This window comes from Canis aureus, chromosome 14 (genome assembly GCF_053574225.1).
Source record: "Canis aureus isolate CA01 chromosome 14, VMU_Caureus_v.1.0, whole genome shotgun sequence".
Classification (NCBI taxonomy): Eukaryota; Metazoa; Chordata; class Mammalia; order Carnivora; family Canidae; genus Canis; species Canis aureus.
Window position 1 is genome coordinate 42,114,126 of NC_135624.1, and position 9,115 is coordinate 42,123,240.

The window sequence follows — 9,115 nt, forward strand, 5'->3', positions numbered from 1 at the left end:
TCAGTTTTTGCTTAACATTTTTTTGGCTGGTTTAAAGACCCTGGGGTCAGTATGTAACTTGGCAAGAGTTTTACAAAAATTGTTCCGAATTTACCATCAATGGGCTGATCTTATACAATATTTTGTTTGTGCAACTCAGACCAGCTGGGTAAAAGCTAATGAAAGGAATGCAATTATAGGGGGGTGGGAGGTACACGCAAGCCTTATTAATGCATTAGTCATTCCCCATGTACCCCTGACCATCCCACATGTGCTGCTGCATAATGAGTGCAAGATAACCTTGGGGAGCAGGGCCATCTTCCCTTATTTTCTGATTTGAGACTCTAGAATATGTGCTTCATCTTGACAATTAAGGGGCAACACAGCCATAATTGTAACCACATAATTTTGTATTATTATTAGGAATCGTCTAATATAAACCTTAAGGACAAAAACGTAAATGAAGTAAATGTTCACCCCAACGCAACACTTATGTAAGGTTAAAGAAGTTTTCTCTTCCGATCACCAAAAAGAGTATGAATCAAATCTTGGCATATAAGACACGATGCATTTTTCATGCTCTGTTCATAGCATCTAGCACCCGAGTTTCACTCAAAAAGTATTTTAAGTGGATGGATGGATTTCTTCTTCTTACTTATTTAAAATTAAGAATGAGAATAAACCAAGAAGAAAACGTCTAACCACCCCCATTCAGAGAGTAATCAAAGATTATAAAAAGGGCACGAACAGGAAAAGAAATCTCAAAAGCCAATCAACATAGAGAAAGGTGGTCGGTCTGAGTATCACTCAGGGACATCAGATTAGACAACAAGCAGAAACCACGTCACGCCCTTCATGTTGGCAAAAATGTAAAGAAAGATGGGCCATCCCAGAGCTCTGCAAGAACCGTCACACCGTCAGGGTGGGACTGAATATTGCGGCAAACACCGGGAAGAGCCATCGGCTGCAGGTAGGTCGGCCAAAAATGCACTGAGCCTAAGACCCAGCCATCCTACACGTGGGTTTTACACTCCAGACGAGGATACCAGCTCACACATTGCAGCATTGTTGGAGGTAGCGAAAGCAAAAACAGAATTGCAGCTCATCTAAGGGTCCTTCAGTGGAAGAATTGATGAACCCATCCTGGCATATTTCCACTCTGGGTGGAATACTATGCAGCAGCCAAAAGGAATAAATTACGGTGGCGTCTGCCAACAGGGATACATCTCAGAAACAACAACGAAAAAAAAGCAAATTGCAGGAATTTAGAAAAGTACTTCCCAGAAAGTTGAGAAAAAAAATCTTAAGAAAAAGTTTGGATGGGGACGCCCGGGGGGCTCAGCGTCCATCCAGGGTGTGACCCCAGGGTCCTGGGATCAAGTCCCACATTGGGCTCCCTGCATGGAGCCTGCTTCTCCCTCTGCTTGTGTCTCTGCCTCTCTCTGTGTCTCTCATGAACAAATAAATAAAATATTTTAAAAAACAAAAAGAAAAAGTCTGGATGTTTAGGGATGCAAAATGCATACCAAAATTGCTAACCATGCGTGGGAATGACAACCACTGAAATCACTAGGGCGGTTACCGCTAGGGAGGAAGGTGCGGAAGTAGAACTGGGGTGGGGGTTCACAGATGGCTTCAGTTGTGTCCAGTACTTCTACATGGGGGGGCATCTGAAGAAAATAAGGCAATATGTAAGACTGCTGCTCTTGCCGTAATTTTCTGTTTCTTCCAAGTACATTTAAAATATATGATGTTTTCTTAAAAAGCAATATTTAAAATAAAACAATCAAGTTTATTTAGAAATCTGAGATCAAGGACCAGCTTCCTTAACTCCACAAATTCAATGGTGTGAGGGAAGACGAGCTCACTCCGACACCGGCCCAGCAAACATTTCTTCCAGCGGCCTCTCTCCAGATTTGCAATGAAAAATCACCAAAGGCAGGATGATTTGTCTGGGAGAGCTGAGCTCATCCCCTCCCTGCGAGCGCGCTGGATTTCCTTTCATTTCAGTGCTTACAAAAATAAAAAGAATTGAGGCTGCCTCTTCAACAAGCCTCGATGGAAAAGTCTACATTAGCAGAAATCCCATCAGCTACCAAACTTCTGTTTTTAATTCCGCCTCATAATGTAAATACTTTTACTTGGAATTATTCACACACACCCCTCTGTGCCCCCGCCCACCCAAGGCCTGGAACTAACATGACCTGATCTAGACTCTTTTTCATTTCTTTAAAAACAAAACCAACAAAAATCCCAAACCCGCACCCGTCCCCAGCACCTCTGATTATGCTAGCAGCACCTGTCCCTTGTGGGAAATTCAAAAAGTGCTGAAAAGCATTTTCCAAATTATAAATCACTTGTAATCTCAAGACTCAAGCTGGCACTTTCGGGACGCCTGGGGGGCTCTATGGTTGAGCGTCTGCCTTCAGCCCAGGGCGTGACCCCAGGGCCCCAGGATCGAGTCCCACGTCGGGAGCCTGCTTTTCCCTCTCCCTGCATCTCTGCCTCTCTCCCTGTGTCTCATGAATAAATAAATAAATATCTTAAATTTAAAAAAAGGCAGAAACAACCGCCCTTAACGTAGCCACAGTACTGTTTTCCCGCTTTTCTCTATGCATGTGAACACTTGCACACACACACCTGGAATCACACCGTCTACTGTGCTGCATTTTCCTCACTCGACAGCACATTCCACTGCATTTCTGGCCTGGAGCATCCCTCTACGGTCTGCGGAGGCCGCAGCAGCCCTTGCGCAGGGCCCACGGTGCACGGAGGCTCCCAGCAGTTGCCATTCCCGAAGCCTGACCCAGTTCCTGCCCGGCGCGGCCCGGTCTGCCGTCGTGAGGATGTCCAAATCCCCGTACCCGTCACAGGGAGATGCTCATCGTATGTCCCGGGCTTGCGGAGAGGCCTTTGCCAATGCTTTGGTGTGTGCGTGTAAAGCACTGTTTAATGGCCAGAGAGCTTTTGTGCAGGTTTTCTCTCTTCAGTACGAGCCGTTAGAGTAGCCGTCAGCCCTGAAAAACCCAGAGTCCTGTTGACCTGGGCTAGCAGGCTCCTCGCACTACGTAAGCTCCTTGGGGCCAGAGATGACGCCTGATGTGTCCTTGTGTCTCCAGTGTCTCGCACGTAAAAGGCTTTCAGGACATGTCTGTTGAAGCCAAGAATAAAAGGAGGTTAAATCCACGTCGCACAAACCCACGGTTGGCCGTGCTATGGAAATCACTTTATACCTTAAAGCTGTGTTTTCAAAATGACGCAAAAATTGGATTCAACTCTCGTAGTTTAAGAGCTTCACTTCTGGGACCCCTGGGTGGCTCAGTGGTTTAGCGCCTGCCTTTGGCCTAGGGCATGATCCTGGAGTCCCAGGATCGAGTCCCATATCGGGCTCCCTGCATGGAGCCTGCTTCTCCCTCCTCCTGTGTCTCTGCCTCTCTCTCTCTCTATGTCTATCATGAATAAGTAAATAAATAAATTTTTTAAAAAATTAATTAAAAAACAAAAGAGCTTCACTTCTCCGTGTTCACAACTGCTATGTCGGCCTTAGGACACGGGGCCCTGACCAAGCCAAGGCTGGGTGGCGGAGAAACGTAAGAGTGAGATCATAGGAAAAAGGAGCCTAAGGACCCAGGACATTTGGGGGCTGGGGGCGGGGGACCAGCAGCCTTTGCATGACTTAGGCTGTTGCCCTGGGCTTTGGGTCTACACTGAGAATGCTCATGTCTGCAGCAGTAAGAAAAGATGATTCTTGAGCAGCCAGGATAGACTCCGGCCAAGGCCAGGGCCCTGGGGCCATGGGGAGCTGCAGCCGCACACCCCGCCCGCCTGCACCACGAGCCGGGCCCGCAAGGGCCCCGTGTCCTCCCAGCAACGCACAGGCGAACACAAGTCCAGGAACCTCTTGCAGGGCAGATGTGTGCTAAGGGGCAGAATGGCTACAGAAACAGCGCGATCGGCCCTACAACAAGACGTACTTTTGCGCTCAGCGTTGACTCTGGCGGCACCGAGCATGGGCCTGGACACTGTCTGACTGTCTGCACAGCCCCTTTCCCAAGAGCTCTCGGATCGCTGGGCAGGGTGGGGGGGGGATGACCCCTACAGGGTCACGGAGAGGAAACTGGCGAAGCAGCCAGTTGAGTGTTTTGACGCTGCCAAGGGGGAAGCTGTGTCCTGCCAGCGATTCCCACTGAGGCCTCCATGGCCGTGAACCCAGGGACCACCCGCGCCACTCTCCATCCATCGGGGGCGACGGCTGCCTCTGGATTAAAACTTACTTGAGAGCCAGGCACCATGCAGGTGCTTTTCTTGGCCGTGAGTGCTGCCTGACGTGTTTTGCATCACGATGCGTGGAAGACACCACGTGTGTGGCCAGCACACAGCCAGTGGCCTAGGCGAGAAGCCACTGGCGAGGGATCGCGAAGCTCCAGGCCACACTGACCCATCGGTGGTCCCAGAAACACAGTATCATGCCGTCCGACTAACCCACCTGTGGCAAGCCATGGGGAAACTGCTTGCGGGGTCGCCTCATGTGACAAGTCCAGGCAGGGAGGCGGTGAGTGAGGCCCCGATCACGTCAGCCAGGTAAGAAGCGAACTCAGCTGTCGTCGACCACATTACTCGTTCATGGTTGTTTGTTCCCTTCCTACCCTCACAGTGCTTTCTTGGAAGACGGAAAATACTCCTCTACACTGTTAACTCCAGGCTCGGACCCATGACTCGCTTCAGGCAACGAAGCATGTGGACGCGCCATCTCCAAATGGGGGCTGCAACCGCATAGAGATGTGTGTGCTGTCATGTTTACTGTGGCCTCACTCACCACGGCCCAGATATGGAAACCCCGGAAGAGCCCATCAGTGGATGAATGGATAAAGAAATGTGTGTGTGTGTGTGTGTGTGTGTGGACATACATCCTCGATGGAATGTTATTCAGTCTTGAGAAAGAAGGAAGTCCTGCCATTTGCAACAACTTAGATGAAACCCGAGGGCATTATGCTAAGTGAGATAAGTCAGACCAGGAACAGAAGACAGTGTTCGACGTGGCTTATATGTGGAATCTTAAAAAGTCAAACTTCCAGTAATAAGATTAACAAATTCGGGCATCTAACATACAGCAGGCAGTGCGGCTAATGATGCTGTATTGTCTACCTGAAGGCTGCTAGAAGAGCAGATCCTAAATGTCCTCACCACACAGAGAGATGGTAGCAAGTGACGGGCTGGAGGCGCCGGCTAACGCTACGGTGATCATCATTTTGCAACAGATACACACATCAAGTCAAGACATTTATACCTTCAACTTATACGACGCTGTGTGCTGATTCTGTCTCAGCAAAGCTGGGAGAAAACACAGAAACTCGGGAGCAGTTGCACAATGCAGTGTGACTTCTGAGGCTCCCACCATCTGCCCCAATAATGCGCCCTAGACAGAAGCATCACGATGAAAAACTGAGAGCGCAACTGAGAAGAGCCTTGCAGAACCAAGCACAGCTATTGCCAACCCACAGACATTGGGGTGAGGAGCGAGAAGTATCCCCATAAGACACGAGCTTGGGAGTGAGTACAGCACGAGCCCACGAGTGCAGGGCATCTGCTTGGATCCACAATCTGGGTCTCTTTCATTTTGCCCTAGTGCCCCCGTCCCCAGGCCTCAAGCTCTCCCCATCATCAGCCTATTTCCTGGTATCTTATTTTTAATATCCTTGGTAAAAATACAAGGACATCTCTTTTTGCCTTGTTTTCCTAGCTGTGATACTAGTCCCTGGAAAATCCCAACATGAGGGGCCCCTGGCTGGTTCAGTGTCCAACTCTGGATTTTGGCTCAGGAAGGTCAGGATCTCAGGGTCTTGGGATTGAGTCCCGCATCAGCACGGAGTCTGCTTCTGCTCCCTCTGCTCTGCTCGCTCTGTCTCTGAAATAAATAATTAAATAAATTGAAGAAAAAGAAAGAAAGAAAGAAAGAAAGAAAGAAAGAAAGAAAGAAAGAAAGAAAGAAAGAAGAAAATCCTGACATGGAAGACAAATGACTCCTTGCAAATGTAGATATAAATACATGCACACATATCTACACATACACACTTTTTAAAGCCCATTCCCTTACTGTCACTACCACGCTATTCCACACTCACTACCCACCAGAGAGTCAGGACACTCTTGACACAGCTCAGTTCTCACTGCTGTTTACAGAATAGGACAATCGATCAATATTCGCTTTGCTAAAGAGAAAATGAAAGACTCAGAGATTGATAATAATAACATGATCTCTGGGTCTGTTGCTCCCCGGGAGCTCCATCTGTGCTAAATGATGGTATTTAATCCCTACAACTACCCCGAGAGGCAGGTATTCTGGGTACAGCTGGCTGTGCCCCAATTGCCATTTTTCCCGACTTCCCTTAGTAGTTAGGGACCGGGAGCAAGGCCCAGTGCCGCTGGCAACACACGTTTTCCGTGCTTCTCTGCCATGGGCCGCCCGGGCCACTAAGGTTTGGCCAACAGGATTGAAACAACGTCCAAGTCTTGCTCTTGAAAGAAAAGCAGCGTGCCTTTCCTTTTCTTTTCCTCCTTCCTCTGGTTCGATCCAGACATAATAGCAACACCAGGAACAGATCATGAGCTCAGGGTCCAGGGTCCCTGAAATTTAACATGAGCAAGGAAAAAAATTATCTATTTTCAGCCTCCGTGGCTGAGCTCACTCTCTCACACACACACGCCAAGCACCTGTCGTGTACCCTAACTAGTCCACCAGGTGGTACTGCTTTGTTTGGATGGGGAAATTGAGGTTAAGATGGATGAACTTAGGGGCGCCTGGGTTGCTCAGCAATGGAGCATCTGCCTTCGGCCCAGGGCGTGACCCTGGGGTCCTGGGATCGAGTCCTGCATCGGGCTCCCGGCATGGGGCCTGCTTCTTCCTCTGCCTGTGTCTCTGCCTCTCTCTTTGTGTCTCATGAATAAATAAATAAAATATTTTTTAAAAAAAGAAAAAGAAAGAAAGCCAGCCAACCTGACATCCGGCCACACAATCATGAGCACCCGCGCCAGGACTTGGTCGAGGTGGGGCTGGTGCCCACGGCTGGCTCTTGGTGCCCAGCTCACCAGCTTCTGTAGGTCAGTGTTTAACCCTCGGGCTCCATCTCCACCCGTTGGTTGCCATGGAGTCCAGCACAGTGCTCCGTAACAGGCTGGAAGTTCCCCTCAGCACCAGGCAGGTGGAGGCCTCCTCCAGGTGGGCCACACCCAGAAGGAGAATACTCTGCGGCTGGGGGAAATCGAGTCATGACTCTCCTCGCCGGGATGCTGCAGAGAAAGCATCAGGGCAGAGTGTGCCTCACGTGCAGATGAGACCCAGATGAGGGCCTCACGACCCCAGGGTGGTGGGATCGAGTCCTGCATCAGGCTCCCTGCTTAGCAGGAGTTTGTTTCTCCCTCTGCCCTCCCTTCCTGCTCCGGATCTCTCTGGCTCTCTCTCCCTTTCAAATAAATAAAAGGAAAAGAAAAGAAAAAAGATGATCTACTCAGGCCCGACATAACTCAGCTAAACCATTTTAAAGTCATCAAGAAATGTCTTATTTTTTAAAAATTCATTTATTTAGTGAGAGAGCGAGAACATGCACATGTGAGTGGGGGGAGAGGCAATGGGCGAGGGAGAGAATATCAAGCCAACTCCCCACCAAGCACCAACCCCTCAACACACACATCACCCCCCACCCCAGTGCGGGGCTGGGTCTCACGACCCCAAGATCATGACCTGATCCAAAATCAAGAGTCAGATGCTCAACTGACTGAGCCACCCAGGCGCCTCAAAAAATATCACATTTCATTTTATGATTTTTTAAAAATATTTTATTTATTTATTCATGAAAGACACAGGGAGAGAGAGAGGCAGAGACACAGGCAAAGGGAGAAGCAGGCTTCATCCATGCAGGGAGCCCGACATGGGACTCAACCCCAGGACCCCGGATCACGCCCTGGGCTGAAGGCAGGTGCCAAACTGCTGAGCCACCTGGGCTGCCCTCATTTTATGATTTTTAAGAATATTTCATTCATTTATTTTAGACCATACGAGTGGTGGGGAGATCACGACCTGAGCCAGAGACAGACGCTTCACTGACTGCACTACCCAGGGGCCCCAAGATTATCCTATTTTAAATATGATCGACAAAATAAATAAATAAATAAATATGATCGACATGTACCCTCATTAACACTGAACGTCACCCTAACTATAATATTGAGACTTGAGACATTGGTTCCTGATGGTATGAAGCCATCACGCATGTCTTGCCTTATAGGTAACCTCCTTTATTTCGTCATGCTAAAATGTTGACTTTCGTGTGTGTGTTGTAATTCAACACCATATAAGAGGAGTAGTGCACAGCATATAATTACAGACACTCTCAGGTGAACACTAAGCGTGTGCCGTTCACCCATAATTTTGAGAGTGCATGCTTTAAAAGTTTTACTGATCAAGGACACAATCAAAAAGGGTAGTCTGGCCTCGTAGAAGGATGATTCCATCAAATCCTTCCTGGCTGCGGGGGCAAACATCTCTGACCTTCATCATGAGAGTTTAGGGCTTGATATATCACCAGGTAGGAGGAGGGGAACATGACGCATAAGATCATGGAGAAGACAGATTTCTTTCCATATGCTTTATTTTTTCTCAATGCAATAACCTGTTAAATAATAGAATCAAATTATTTCACATCGGACCAGCACATATTGGATAAACCGAAGTGGGTTAAAATGACATTTCTGGATGACAGGTTATTGTGCATGTGGAAAGTGTCAAACTGAACTAGTGTCATGGTTATGTACAGACAAGTATCAGGAAACATCTCTGGATAATGCACTATTGCCTTTAATGAGTGTCTACGATGAGGGGAAATTCTCGTCCGGGGTCTACTCACTCTTTGCGACACTAGCAATAAAATAAACATTTACATACATCGAGGTTTTTTTAAAGATTTTATTTATTCATCTTGAGAGAGAGAGAGAGCATGGCTGAAGGCAGGGACAGAGAGAGAGAGAGAGAATCTCAAGCAGACTCCACACTCAGGGCAGAGCCCAACTCGGGGTTCTATCCTGGGACCCCAAAATCATGACCTGAGCCAAAATCAAGAGTCGGCTGCTTCACCGACTGAGC

General features: G+C 48.2%; 1 long non-coding RNA gene across 1 annotated transcript; it reads right to left on the reverse strand.

The window, feature by feature from the left end:
* Nucleotides 1-211: 211 nt before the first annotated feature.
* LOC144283563 (uncharacterized) lies at nt 212-7,135 on the reverse strand. Its single transcript, XR_013352108.1, has 6 exons — nt 6,974-7,135; nt 6,109-6,603; nt 5,267-5,884; nt 4,466-4,742; nt 2,620-3,130; nt 212-1,991 (listed from the first exon to the last, which is right to left on the reverse strand). It is a non-coding gene; the product is annotated as an uncharacterized LOC144283563 (long non-coding RNA).
* Between the last annotated feature and the right edge of the window lie 1,980 nt (nt 7,136-9,115).